We start from the raw sequence: 13,720 nt of genomic DNA, 5'->3' as shown, positions 1-13,720 counted from the left end.
TGGTTAGGCTTTGTGTTAGGGTTAGGGTTAGGGCTATGTTTAGGGGTAAGGTATTAGGGATAGAGTTAGCGTTAGGGTTAGGGTTAGGGTTACGTTTATTTTTTGGGTAATTTTCAGGTTTAGGGATAGTGTTAGTTTTAGGGTTGGGTTTAGGGTTAGTGTTATGTTTAAGTTTAGGGTTAGGGTTACATTTAGGGTTATAGTTTACGGTTATGTTTCGGTTAGGTTTAGGGTTAATGTTAGGGTTAGGTTTAGGGTTAGGGGTAGGGTTAGGGTTATGATTAGGGTGAGGATTAGAGCTTATTTGTTAAGAAGAGGGTTAGGGTTAGGCTTTGGTTTAGGCTTAGTGTTAGGGTTACCATTAGGTTTAGTGTTAAATTTGGGTTAGGGTTAGGGTTAGATTTAGTGTTAGTTTTGGAGTTAGGGTTAATATTAGGGGTTAGGTGTTAGGGACAGTGTTAGTGTTAGTGTTAGGTTTAGGGTTAGGGTTAGGGTTAGGGATAGTGTTAGGATTAGGGTTAGGGTTAGTGGTTAAGTTTAGGTTTATGATTATGTTTAGTGTTACGGTTAAGTTTAGTGTTTAGTGTTTGTGTTTGGGTTATGGTTAGGGTTCAGGTTAGGGATAAGGGTTAGGGTTAGGGTTATGGTTAGGGGTTACCATTAGGTTTAGGGATAGGGTTAGTGTTAGGGTTATGGTAAGGGTTACAGTTAAAGGTTAGGATTAATGTTAGGTTTATAAGTTTGTTTTAGTGTTAGTGTTAGGTTTAGGGTTAGGTTTAGTGTTAGGGATAGAGGTTAGTGTTAGGTTTAGAGTTAGGTTTAGTGTTAAGGTAAGGGTTAGGGTTAGGTTTAGGGTTTGAGGTATGGGTTAGCATTAGGGTTACGGTCAGGGAAATGGTTAGGTTTAGGGTTAGTGTTAGAGGTATGGGTTAGGGTTAGGGTTAGGGTTAGGTTTAGGGTTATGTTAGGTTTAGCATTAGTGTTAGGGTTACGTATTGTGGTCAGTGTTAGTGTTAGTTTATTGGGTAGGGTTAGTGATTAATATTAGGTTTAGTGTTAGGTTTATGGCTAGGGTTAATGTTAGGGTTAGTGTTAGTTTTAGGGTTAGAGTTTAGGGTTGTGGTTAGGTTTAGGGTTGTTATTGTCAGGTTTAGGTTTCCGTTTAGAATTTAGGGTTGTGTTAGTTTTAGGTTTAGGCTTAGAGGTTATGGTTAGGGTGAGTGTTAGGGTTAGGGTTTAACGTTAGGTTTATGTTTAGCGTCATGGTTAGGGTTAGGGTTAGGTCTAGAGGTTAGTGTTAGGGTTAGGGTTAGGGTTAGTGTTATGGTTAGGTTTAGGTTTAGAGTTATGTTTAGGTTTATGGTTAGTATTAGGGTTAAGGATACAATTAAGTTTAGGGTTAGGGTTAGGGTTGGGGTCAAGGTTAGGCTTTGGGTTTACGGTTATGGTTATGGTTAGGGTTAGGGTTATGGTAAGTTTTAGGTTTAGGTTGAGGTTTAGGGTTAGGGTTATGCTTTGGGTTAGAAGTTAGGTTTAATGTTAGGTTTAGGGTTACAGTTATTGATAGGTTTAGGTTTAGGGTTATTGTTAGACATTAGGGATAGTGCTAGGGTTAGTGTTAGTGTTAGCGTTAGGGTTAGTATTAGAGGTATGGGTTAGGGTTAGGTTTAGGGGTAAGGTTAGGTTTAGGGTTAGGGTTAGTGTTAGTGTTAGGGTTAGGGGTTAAGTGTTAGGGAGAGTGTTAAGGGTAGGCTTCATGTTATGGTTAGGGTTAAGGTTATGATTAGGTTTGTGGTTAGTGTTAGGGTTAAGGTTAGAGTTTAGAATTAGTGTTAGGGGTGGCGTTAGTGTTAGGGTTAGGGTTATGGGTAAGGTTAGATTTTAGGTTTAGGGTTAGATTTAGGGTTAGTGTTAAGGTTAGCGTTATGATTAGAATTTAAATTTAGGGTTAGGTTTAGACTTATTGTTACGGTTTCAGTTAGGGTAGGGTTAGGTTTAGGGTTACGGTTAAGCTTTAGGAGTTAGGGAGAGGCTTTTGGTTAGGCTTCGTGTTTTGGTTACATTTTGGGTTACGATTAGGTTTAGGTTTAGGTTTAGGGTTAGGGTTATGGTTATGTTTAGGGTTAGGATTAGGGTTATGGTTAGGGGTTAGGTGTTAGGGATTGAGTTAGTGATAGGGTTAGGGTTAGGTTTAGTGTTAGTGGTAGGTTTAGGGTTACGTTTAGGGTTAGGAATAGTGTTAGATTTTCGGTTAAGGTTAGGGTTAGGGATAGGTTTAGTGTTAGGTTTAGCATTTAAGGTTAGGGTTAGGGTTATTGTTAGGGTTACGGTTAGGTTGAGCTTTAGTGTTAGGGTTAGGGTTAGTTTTAGGTTTAGGTTTCGGATTAGTTTTAGGGTTTTGGTTAGAGTTTAGGCTTAGGGTTAGCATTAGGGTTTGTGTTAATGTTAGGGTCAGGGTTAGATATTAGGCTTAGGGTTAGGTATAGGTTTAGGTTTAGGGTTAGGGTTATGTTTATGAATAGAATTTCGGGTAAAGGTTAGGTTTAAGGTTAGGGTTATGGTTAGGGTTAGGGCTAGGTTTAGGTTTACTGTTAGTTGTTAGGTGTTAGGGAAAGGGTTAGGGTTAGGTTTTGGGTATGGTTAGTTTTAGGGTTATGATTAGGTTTAGGCTTAGGGTTAGGGTTAGGGTTTGGGTTAGGGTTAGCGTTAGGTTTATGGTTAGTTTCAGGTTTAGGTTTAGGGTTCGGGTTAAGGGTTAGGTGTTCGGGATAGGGTTAGGGTTAGGGTTAGTGTTAGGGTTAGCATTATGGTTAGATTTAGGGTTATGGATAGTGTTAGGGTTAGTGTTAGGGTTAGGTTTAGGGGTTAGGTGTTAGGGATAGGGTTAGGGTTAGGGTTATGTTTACGGTTAGGTTTAGGTTTAGCGTTAGGTTTAGGGTTAATATTAAGGTCAGAGTTAGGTTTACAGTTAGGTTTAGTGTTAGGTATAGTGTTAGGTTTAGGTTTTGGGTGTTAGGCATACTGTTATAGTTATGGTTATGGTTATGGTTATGGTTAGGGTTAGGGTTAGGGTTAGGGTTAGGTTTACGGTTAGTTTTAGCATTTGGGATATTGTTTGTGTTAGTTTTAGGGTTAGGGTAAGGGTTAGGTTTAGGGTCAGGTTTAGGCTTAGTTTTAGGCTTATGGTTAGAGGATAGTGTTAGGTTTAGTGTTAGAGTTTGGATTTAGGTTTAGGGTTAGGGTTAGGCTTAGATGTTATTGTTAGAGTTAGTGTAAGGATTAGGATGAAAGCTTAGGTTTAAGGTTTGGCTTACGGTTAGGGTTAGGGTTAGGTTTAGAGGTTAGTGTTACAGTTAGGTTTAGTGTTACTGTTAATGTTAAGGTTAGGGTTAGGTTTAGAATTAGGTTTAGACTTAGGGTTACGGTTAGGGTTAGAGTTAGGATTAGGGTTAGGGTTAGGATTAGGGATAGAGTTACGGTTAAGTTTATGGTTAGGGTTATTATCAGAAGTATGGGTTTGGATTACTGTTAGCTTTAAGCTTAGGTTTAGGGTTATGCTAGGGTTAGTGTTATCAATTAAAGTCAGGCCTAGGGTTAGTTTAATGGGTAGGGTTATGGTTAGGGTTATGGTCAGGGTCACGATTAGGGTTAGAATTTATGGTTATGGTTAGAGTTATGGTTAGTTTTAGTGTTACAGTTAGTGTTAGATCTTATGGTTAGGGTTATGGTTATGGTTATGGTTAGGGTTAGCGTTAGGTTTAGCGTTAGACTTCGGATTACAGTGAGGGTTAGGGTTATGATTAGGTTTAGGGTTAGGCTTAGGGTTAGGTTTAGGTTTACAGTTAGGTTTAGCATTAGGGTTAGGTGTTACATATTAGAGATAGGGTTAGGGTTACGGTAGGGTCAGGGTTAGGTTTACGGTTATGGTTAGGGTTAGGTATAGTTTTAGATTTAGTGTTAGGGTAAGGGTTAGAGTTACAGTTAGGCTTCGAGTTATGGTGAGGGATACAGTTATGATTAGGTTAGGGTTAGGGTTAGGGTTTGGGTTAGGTTTAGATGTTAAGGATAGTTTTAGGGTTAGGGTTAGTGTTACAGTTTGAGTTTAGGGTTATGGTTAGGGTTAGAGTTATGGTTAGTGGTTAGCATTATGTTTCGTTTATAGTTAGGGTTAAAGCTTATGTTTAGGTTTAGGTTTAGGGTTAGGGTTAGATATTAGGGATAGGTTTAGGTTTAGGGTTAGTGTTAAAGCTTAAGTTTGTGGTTAGCGTTAGTGTTACTGTTAGGGTTACGGTTAATTTAACTGTTAGTTTTAGGGTTAGGGTTACGGTTATGGTTAGAGGTTAGCATTTGGTTTAGGTTTAGATTTATGATGAAGGTTAGGGTTAGGCATAGAGGTTACTGTTAGTGTTAGGGTTAGCATTAGGGTTATGGTTAGGGCTAGGGTTACAATTAGGTGATTGTTAGAGTTAGGTTTAGGGTTAGGGTTTTGGTTAGGGTTAGCGTTTAGGGTTAGTGTGTGAGTTAGTGTTATGGTTAGCATTAGGTTTAGTTTGAGGTTTAGGGTTAGTTTTAGGGTTAGGGTTAGAAGTTAGGTATAGTATTAAGTTTAGTGTTTGGGTTAGGGATAGGTTGAACATTAGGGTTAGTGTTAGAGGTTAGGGTTAGTGTTACGTTTCGGGTTAGTGTTAAGGATAAGGTTAGAGGTATGTGTTAGCGTTAAGGTTAGTGTTAGGCTTAGGGTTAGGGTTATGCTATGGTTAGGGTTAGGTATTAGAGTCAGGGTTAGGGTTAGTTTAAAGGTTAGGTTTAGGGTTAAATTAAGGGATTAATGTTAGATTTAGGGTTAGGGTTACATTTTTTGTTAGAGTTAGGACTATGGTTATGCTTAGGGTTAGATGTTAGTGTTAGTGTTAGGATGAGGCTTAGGGTCAGTGTTACGATTAGAGTTTAGGGTTAGGGTTATGGTTAGGGTTAGGGTTATGGTTAGATGTTAGCATTTGTTTAAGTGTTAGAGTTAGGTTTAGGTTAGATTTAGGGTTAGAGTTATGGTAAAGTTTAAGACAAGGGTTACTGGTTAGATTTAGGTTTAGGACTACGGTTAGTGCTACTGTTAGTTTTAGAGGTTAGTTTTAGTGTTAGGATTAGGGTTAGGGTTAGTATTAGCATTAGGCTTAGGGATTAGGTTGGATTATGGTAAAGGTTAGGGTTAGGGTTAGGGTTAGGTTTAGGGTTATGGTTAGAGGGTAGGTTTAGCTTTAGGGTTAGAGTTATGCTTAGTGTTTGGATTATGATTAATGTTAGGGTTAGGGGTAGCTGTTAGGGAGAGTGTTAGGGTTAGGCTTTGTGTGACGGCTACGATTAGGGTTATGATTAGGTTTAGAGTTTTGTTAGGGTTAGGATTAGGTTTAGGGTTAATTTTAGAGTTAAGGTTAGCGTTAGGGTTAGGGGTTAGGTGTTTTTATAGAGTTAGGTTTAGGGTTAGGGTTGGATTTAGGGTTAGGTTTAGGGTTAGGCATAGTACTAGGGTTAGGGTTAGGGTTTAGGGTTAAGGTTAGGCTTAGGGTTAGGTTTGGGTTTAAGTTTAGGGTTAGGGTTAGGGTTAGGGTTAGTGTTATTGCTATGGTTAGGGTGATGGTTAGTGTTAGGTTTATTGTTATAGGTTAGCGTTTGGTTTAGGGTTAGAGTTAGACTTAGTGTTAGGCTTAGGGTTAGGCTTAGAGGTTATGGTTATGGTTATGGTTATGGTTATGGTTATGGTTATGGTTAGGGTTAGGGTTAGGGATAGGTTAAGGGGTAGGATTAGGGTTAGTTATTAGTTTTAGTGTTAGCTTTACGGTTAGGTTTAGGGTTAACTTTAGGGTTAACTTTAGGGGTTAGTTTTAGGATTACGCTTAGGGATAGGGTTTAGTGTAACGGTTAGGATTAGGGTTAGAGTTAGGGTTAGGCTTAGCGTTATGGTTAGGGTTAGGATTACATTTAGGTTAACATTAGGATTAGGGTTAGGTTTAGGGTTAGGTTTTGCGTTAGATGTAGTGTTAGGGTTAGGGTAAGGTTTAGGGTTAGGTTTAGGTGTTAGGTGTTAGGGATAGGGTTATGGGTTAGGGTTACGGTTAGGGTTAGTGTTAGAGTTAGGGTTATCGTTAGGGTTAGGGTTATGGTTAGGGTTAGCATTTAGGGTTATGCTTAGGGTTAGGCTTAGTGTTATGGTTAGGGTTAGGGTTAGGTTGAGATTTCGTGTTAGGTTAGGATTAAGGTTACAAGTTAGGTTTAGTGTTAGGTTTAGGTTTAGGGTTAGGGATAGTTTTAGGGTTAGGGTTAATGTTAGAGGTTAGTCTTAGTGTTATGTTTTGGGTTAGAGTTAGGGTTAGGGTTAGAACTATGTGTTAAAGTTAGGGTTAGCATTAGAGATAGGGTTAAAGTTAGGGTTAGGATTATGGTTAGGGTTAGCATTTAGTGTTAGGTTTAGGGTTAGGGTTAGTGTTATGGTTAGCGTTAGGGTTAGGTTGAGGTTTAGTGTTAGGTTAGGATTAGGGTTAAAAGTTAGGTTTAGTGTTAGTTTTAGGGTTAGGGATAGGTTTAGGGTTAGGGTTAGTGTTAGAGGTTAGGGTTTGGGTTAGTGTTAGGGTTAGGGTTAGGGTAAGGTTTAGATTTAGGGTTAGGTTTAAGGTAAGGGTAAGGATTAGGGTTATGCTAGGGTTATGTTTAGGTTTAGGGTTAGGTATTATAGACAGGCTTAGCTTTAGTTTAAAGGGTAGGGTTAGGGTTAGGTTTAGGGTAAGGGTTAGAGTAAGGTTTAGGTTTAGGGTTAGGCTTAGGGTTAGGGTTAGGGTTAGGTTAGGTTAAGGGTTAGTGTTAGAGTTAGGTTTAGGGTTAGAGTTAGGGTTATGATTAACATTAGGGTTAGGTTGACATTTAGGGTTAGGGTTAGTGTTAGGATTAGAAGTTAGCTTTAGTGCTAGGTTTAAGGGTTAGGTGTTAGGGAGAGGCTTAGGGTTAGGCTTCGGGTTATGGTTAGTGTTAGGGTTACGATTAGGTTTAGGGATATGGTTTGGGTTAGGGTTAGATGTATGTGTTATGGTTAGGGTTAGCTTTAGGGTTATGGTTAAGTTTAAGTTTAGGGCTAGTGTTAGGGTTATGCTAGGGTTATTTTTACATTTAGGGTTAGTTTAGGGTTAGTTATTATAATCAGTGTTATCTTTAGTTTAAGGGGTAGGGTTAGGATTAGGGTAAGGGATTAATGTTAGGTTTAGTGTAAGTGTTATGAGTATACTTAGGGTTAGGGTTAGGGTTAGGATTAGAAGTTAGGGTTAGGGGTAGGGTTAGGGTTATGGTTACGTTTAGGGTTAGGGTTAGGGTTAGGAGGTATAGGGTTATGGGTTAGGGTTAGAGTTTTGGTTTTGTTTAGGGTTAGCATTTAGGGTTAGTGTTAGGGTTCGTGTTATGATTAAGGTTAGGGTTATGTTGATATTTAGAGTTAGGGTTAGTGTTAGGCTTAGAATTTAGCTTTAGTATTAGGTTTAGGGTTATGGTAGGGATAGGTTTAGGGTTAGTGTTAGTGTTAGAGTTTAGGGTTAGTCTTGGGGTTAGGTTTAGAGTTAGGGTTAGGCTTAGGGTTAAAGTTATGGGTTAGGTTTAGAGTTAGGGTTAGGGTTATGGTTAGGTTTAGGGCTGGGTTATGGCAGGGTTAGGGTTAGGGTTAGGTATTACAGTCAGTGTTAGGGCTAGTTTAAAGGTTAGGGTTAGGGTTAGGGTTAGGTTTAGGGATTAATGTTAGGTTTAGGTTTATTATTATGGTTAAGGTTAGTGTTAGGGGTAGGTTTATGGTTAGGATTAGAAGTTAGGGTTAGGGGTACTGTTATGTTTATGTTTACAGTTTGGGGTAGGTTAGTGTTAGATTTATGCTTAGGGGTTACTTTTTTGGGAGAGGGTTAAGATTAGGCTTCGGTTTACGGTTAGCGTTAGGGTTATGTTTAGGTTTAGGGTTAGGCTGAGGGTTAGTGTTAGTGTTAGGTTTAGTGTTCATTTTAATGTTAGGTTTAGGGTTAGGTTTAGGGTTGGGGTTAGGTGTTAGAGATAGGGTTAGGGTTCGGGTTACAGTTAAGATTAGGTTAAGGCTAAGGTTTATGGTTATGGTTAAGGTTAGAAATAATGTTAAGTTTAGGGTTAGGGTTTAGGATTAGGGTTAGGGTTAGGGTTAGGGTTAGGTTTAGGTTTAGGTTTTGGGTTAGGTTTAGTGTAAGGGTTAGAAGATTTTTAGTGTTAGGGTTAGTGTTAGGATTAGAGTTAGAGTTAGGGTTAGGGTTAGATGTTAGGGTTAGGGTTAGGGTTAGGGTTCGGATTAGTGTTAGGGTTAGGTTTAGAGTTTGGGTTACTTTTAGGTTTAGGGTTAGGTTTACAGTTAGGGTTAGAATTTGGTTTAGTGTTAGGATTAGGGGTTGGGTTAGGGTTAGGGTTAGGTTTAGGATTAGTGTTAGTATTAGGTTTAGGTTTAGGGTTAGGTTTAGGTTTATGGTTAGGCTTACTGTTAGGGTTAGAAGTTGGTTTAGTGTTAGGGTTAGGGTTAGGGTTAGGGTTAGGGTTAGAGTTAGAGTTAGGAATAGGGTTAGGGTTAGGGTTAGGTTTAGGGTAAGGGTGAGGTTTATGGTTAGGTTTATGTTTAGGAATAGTGTTAGGCTTAGGGTTAGGGTTTATTGTTATAGTTAGGGTTAGGGTTACTGATAGGGTTAGAACTTGGTTTAGTGTTCAGGTTAGCTGTAGGGTTAGGGCTAGAATTAGAGTTAGGGTTAGGATTACATTTTAGCGTTAGTGTTAGGTTTAGGCTTAGGGTTAGGTTTATGGTTAGAGGTTAGGGTCAAGGTTAGGGTTAGTGTTATGGTTAGAGGTTAGTGTTAGGTTTAGGGTTAGAGTTGGGTTTAGGGTTAGGGTTAAGGATAGGCTTAGATTTTATGGTTAAGTTTAGGGTTAGGGTTAGGTTTAAAACTTAGGTTTAGGTTTAGGGTTAGGATTAGTGTTAGAGTTACATTTAGGGTTAGGGTTAGTGTTAGGGTTAGTGTTAGTGTTAGGTTTAGGGGTTAGGTGTTAGGGAGAGTCTTACGGTTAGGCTTTGTGTTATGGTTAGTGTTAGGGTTTAGATTAGGTTTAGCTTAGGGTTAGGGATATTGTTAGGGTTAGTTTTACTGTTAGTTTTAGGGTTAGGTTTAGGGTTAGGGTTAGGGGTTTAGTGCTAGGGATAGGATTAGGGTTATGTTTAGTTTTAGGGTTAGGGTTAGGGTTAGGATTAGGGTTAGGATTATGGTTAATATTTAGCATTAGGGTTAGTGTTAAAATTTGGTGTTGGTGTTAGTGTTAGTGTTAGGGTTAGGCTTAGAGTTTATGGTTAGGCTTAGTGTTAGGGTTATTGTTAAAGCTTAGGTTTTGGGTTAGGGTGAGAGTTAGGATAAGGGTTACTGTTAGGGTAAGGGTTAGAAGTATGGGTTAGGGTTATGGATAGGGTTAGTGTTTTGCTATTGTTAGGGTTATTGTTAGGTATTACAGTCAGGTTTAGGGTTGGTTTAAAGGGTAGGGATAAGGTTAGAGTTAAGGTTAGGGATTAATGTTAGGTTTAGGGTTGTGGTTATAGTTATGGTTAGGGTTAGGGTTTGGGTAGGTTTAAGTTTAGGGTTTGGATTAGAAGTTAGGGATAGGGGTAGGGCTAGGTTTATGGTTACATTTAGGGTTAGGGTTAGTGTTAGGGTTAGGCGTTATATGTTAGGGAGAGAATTAAGATTAGGCTACTGGTTATGGTTAGCATTAGGGTTACGATTAGGTTTAGGGTTAGGCTTAGGCTCAGTGTTAGTGTTAGGTTTAGTGTTAGTTTTAGGGTTAGATTTATGGTTAGGGTTGGGGTTTGGTATTAGGGAGAGGGTTAGGGTTAGTGTTATGGTTAGGTTTAGGTTAAGGTTTAGGTTAAAGTTAGGGTTAGCGTTTGGAATCATGTTAGGTTTAGGGTTAGGCTTTAGGGTTAGTTTTAGGGTTAGGGCTAGGGTTAGGTTTAGGGTTAGGGTTAAGGTTAGGTTTAGGGTTCAAATTTGGTTTAGTGTTAGTGTTGGTGTTAGGGTTAGAGTTAGAGTTAGGGTTAGATTTAGATGTTAGGGTTAGGTTTAGTGTTAGAGTTAGTGTTAAGGTTAGGGTTAGGGTTATGGCTTATAGGTTAGCATTAGGTTTAGGGCTAGAGTTTCCGAATAGCTTCAGCGTTAGGTTTAGGCTTAGAGGGTATGATTAAGGTTAGGGTTAGGGTTAAAACTTAGGTTAAGGTTTAGGGTTAGGCTTAGGGTTAGTGTTATGATTAGTGTTGGGTTAGGGTTAGGTGTTAGTTGTTAGGGAAAGGTTTAGGGTTATGGTTAAGGTTAGGGACAGGGTTAGGTTTAGGTTTAGAGGAATGTGTTAGGGTTAGTGTTAGGGTTAGGGTGAGGGTTAGGGTTAGGGTTAGAGATAGGATTAGGTTTAGAGATATGGGTTAGGGTTAGGTTTAGGGGTAGGGTTCGTGTTAGGGTTAGTGTTATGGTAGGTTTAGGTTTAGGGTTAGGGTTAGGGTTACATATTATTGTCAGTGTTAGCGTTAGTTTAATGCGTAGTGTTAGGGTTAGGGATTAATGTTAGGTTTAGGGTTAGGTTATGGTTAGGGTTAGGGTTAGAGTTTAGGGTTATTGTTAGCCTTGTGTTAGGGTTAGGGTTAGGATTAGGGTTAGTGTTAGGGTTGGATTAGGATTAGGGTTAGGGTTAGTGTTAGATTTAGGGGTTATGTGTTAGGGATAGGGTTACGGTTAGGCATCGGGTTACATTTAGGGTTAGGGTTACAATTAGGTTAGGGTTAGTGTTAGGGTTAGTGTTAACGTTTGCATTAGATTTATGTTTAGTTTTAGGATTAGGGTTCTGGTTAGGTTTAGGGGTTAGGTGATAGGGATAAGGTTGTAGTTAGGGTTAGGGTTAGGTTAAGTTTAGGGTTAGTGTTATGGTTATGGTTAGGGTTAGAGGTATGTGTTAGGGTTAGGTTTAGGTTTAGAGTTCCGTTTAGTTTTAGGCTTATTTTTAGGGTTAGGTTTAGGGTTAAATGTTAGGTTTAGTGTTAGTTTTAGGTTTAGGGTTAGGGATAGGTTAGTGTTAGGGTTAGGGTTAGGGTTAGAGGTTAATGTTAGGATTAGGGTTTGGATTAGTGTTAGGGTTAGGGTTAGGGCTAGAGGTATGGGTTCGTGTTAGGTTTAGGTGTACTTTTAGGATTAGGGTTAGTGTTAGGGATAGAGTTACTGTTAGGTTTTGGTTTATGGTTAGAGTTAGGGTTTGGGGTACGGTTAGGTTTAAGGTTAGTTTGAGGTTTAGGGTTAGGATTAGGGTTAGAGTCAGAAGTTAGATTTAGTGTCAGGTTTAGGGTTAGGGTTAGCAATAGGTTAGTGTTAGGGTTAGGGTTAGAGGTTAAAGTTAGAGTTAGGTTTAGTGTTAGTGTTAGTGTTAGGGTTAGGGTTAGGGTTAGAGCTATGGGTTAGGGTTACTTCTAGGTGTAGGGTTAGTGTTAGGGTTAGGGTTATGGTACGTTTAGGGTTAGGGTTAGGGCCAGATATTACTTTCAGGGTTAGTGATAGTTTAAGGGGTAGGGTTTGGGTTAGGGTTAGGCTTAGGGTTATGTTTAGAGGTAAGCAGGTTAAGGTTAGGATTAGGGCTAGGATTAGTGTTAGGGTTAGGGTTAGGCCTAGAGTTATGGGTTAGTGTTAGGTTTAGGGGTACTTTAGGATTAGGGTTAGTGTTAGGGTTAGGGATAGAGTTACGGTTAGGTTTTGGTTAATGGTTAGAGTTAGGATTAGTGTTATGTTTAGGTTTAAGGTTAGTTTGAGGTTTAGGGTTAGGATTAGGGTTAGGGTTAGAAGTTAGATTTAGTGTCAGGTTTAGGGTTAGGGATAGGTTAGTGTTAGGGTTAGGGTTAGAGGTTAAAGTTAGGGTTAGGTTTATTGTTAGTGTTAGGCTTAGGGTTAGAGCTATGGGTTAGGGTTATTTGTAGGTGTAGGGTTAGTGTTAGGGTTAGGGTTATGGTAGGTTTAGGGTTAGGGTTAGGGCTAGATATTACTGTCTGGGTTAGTGTTAGTTTAAGGTTAGGGTCCGGGTTAGGGTTAGGCTTAGGGTTATGTTTAGAGGTAAGCATGTTAAGGTTAGGATTAGGGCTAGGATTAGTGTTAGGGTTAGGGCTAGAGTTATGGGTTAGTGTTAGGTTTAGGGGTACTTTTAGGATTAGGGTTAGTGTTAGGGTTAGGGATAGAGTTACAGTTAGGTTTTGGTTAATGGTTAGAGTTAGGATTAGGGTTATGGTTAGCTTTAAGGTTTGTTTGAGGTTTAGGGTTAGGGTTAGGGTCAGAAGTTAGATTTAGTGTCGGGTTTAGGGTTAGGGTTAGCGATAGGTTAGTGTTAGTGTTAGGGTTAGAGATTAAAGTTAGGGTTAGGTTTAGTGTTAGGGTTAGGGTTAGAGCTATGGGTTAGGGTTACTTGTATGGGTAGGGTTAGAGTTAGGGTTAGGGTTATGGCAGGTTTAAGTTTAGGTTTAGGGCTAGATATTACTGTAAAGGTTAGTGTTAGTTTAAGGTGTAGGGTTCGGGTTAGGGTTAGGGTTAGGCTTAGGGTTAGGTTTAGAGGTAAGCTTTAGGTTTAGGGTTAGGTTTAGGGTTAGAGTTTAGGGTTAGGGTTAGGGTTAATGTTAGGGTTAGGTTTAGAAGTTAGGGTTAGGGGTAGGGTTAGGGTTATGATTACGGTTAGGTTTAGAGTTAGGGTTAGTGTTATGGTTACGGTTAGGGGTTAGGGGTTAGGAGAGTGTTAGTGTTAGGGTTAGGGTTACGGTTAGGGTTAGTTTAGGGCTCTGGTTAGGGGTTAGTTGTTAGGGAGAGTGTTAGGGTTAGGCTTCGGGTTACTGTTAGTGTTAGTGTTACAATTAGGTTTAGGTTTAGGTTTAGGGTTAGGGTTAATATTAAGGTCATATTTAGGTTTTTGGTTAGGTTTATTGTTAGGTTTAGGATTAGGGTTAGGCTTATGGGTAGAGGTTAGCATTAGGTTTAGTGTTAGAGTTTGGGGTTAGGGTTATGGTTAGGTTTAGGCTTAAAGTTTATGGTTAGGGTTAGTGTTAGGGTTAGAGTTAAAGCGTAGGTTTAGTGTTAGTGTTACGTTTAGGGTTAGGGTTATTTTTAGAGATTAGTGTTAGGGTTAGGTTTAGAGTTAATGTTAAATTTTGGGACAGGGTTAGGTTTAGAGTTAGGTTTAGGTTTAGGGTTAGGGCTAGGTTTAGGGTTAGGGTTATGGTTAGGGTTAGGATTAGGATTAGGGTTAGGCTTAGGGTTAGGAATAGGGTTATGGTTAGGCTTTGGGTTACAGTTATGTTATGCTTAGGGTTAGAGTGAAGTTAGGGTTAGGATTATGGTTACGGTTAGGGTTAGAAGTTAGATTTAGTGTTAGATTTAGGGTTAGGGATTAGGGTTAGGTTTAGGTTAAGTTTTAGGGTTAGGGTTAGGCTTAGGATTAGAATTTGAGGTTAGGGTAAGTTTAGGGTTTGTGTTATGATTACAGTTAGGGTTAGGGGTAGTTTTATTGTTAGGCTTACGGGATAGGTGTTAGGGAGATGGTTATGGTTAGGCTTAGTGTTACGGTTAGGTTTAGGGTTACGAGTAGGTTTAGGGTTAGGTTTAGTGTTATGGTTAGGGTTTGTTTTAGG

This window comes from Cavia porcellus, unplaced genomic scaffold (assembly GCF_034190915.1).
Source record: "Cavia porcellus strain 051 isolate PalLab524CR breed Dunkin Hartley unplaced genomic scaffold, mCavPor4.1 scaffold_34, whole genome shotgun sequence".
Taxonomy (NCBI): domain Eukaryota; kingdom Metazoa; phylum Chordata; class Mammalia; order Rodentia; family Caviidae; genus Cavia; species Cavia porcellus.
Note: the sequence above shows the minus strand (reverse complement) of the source record.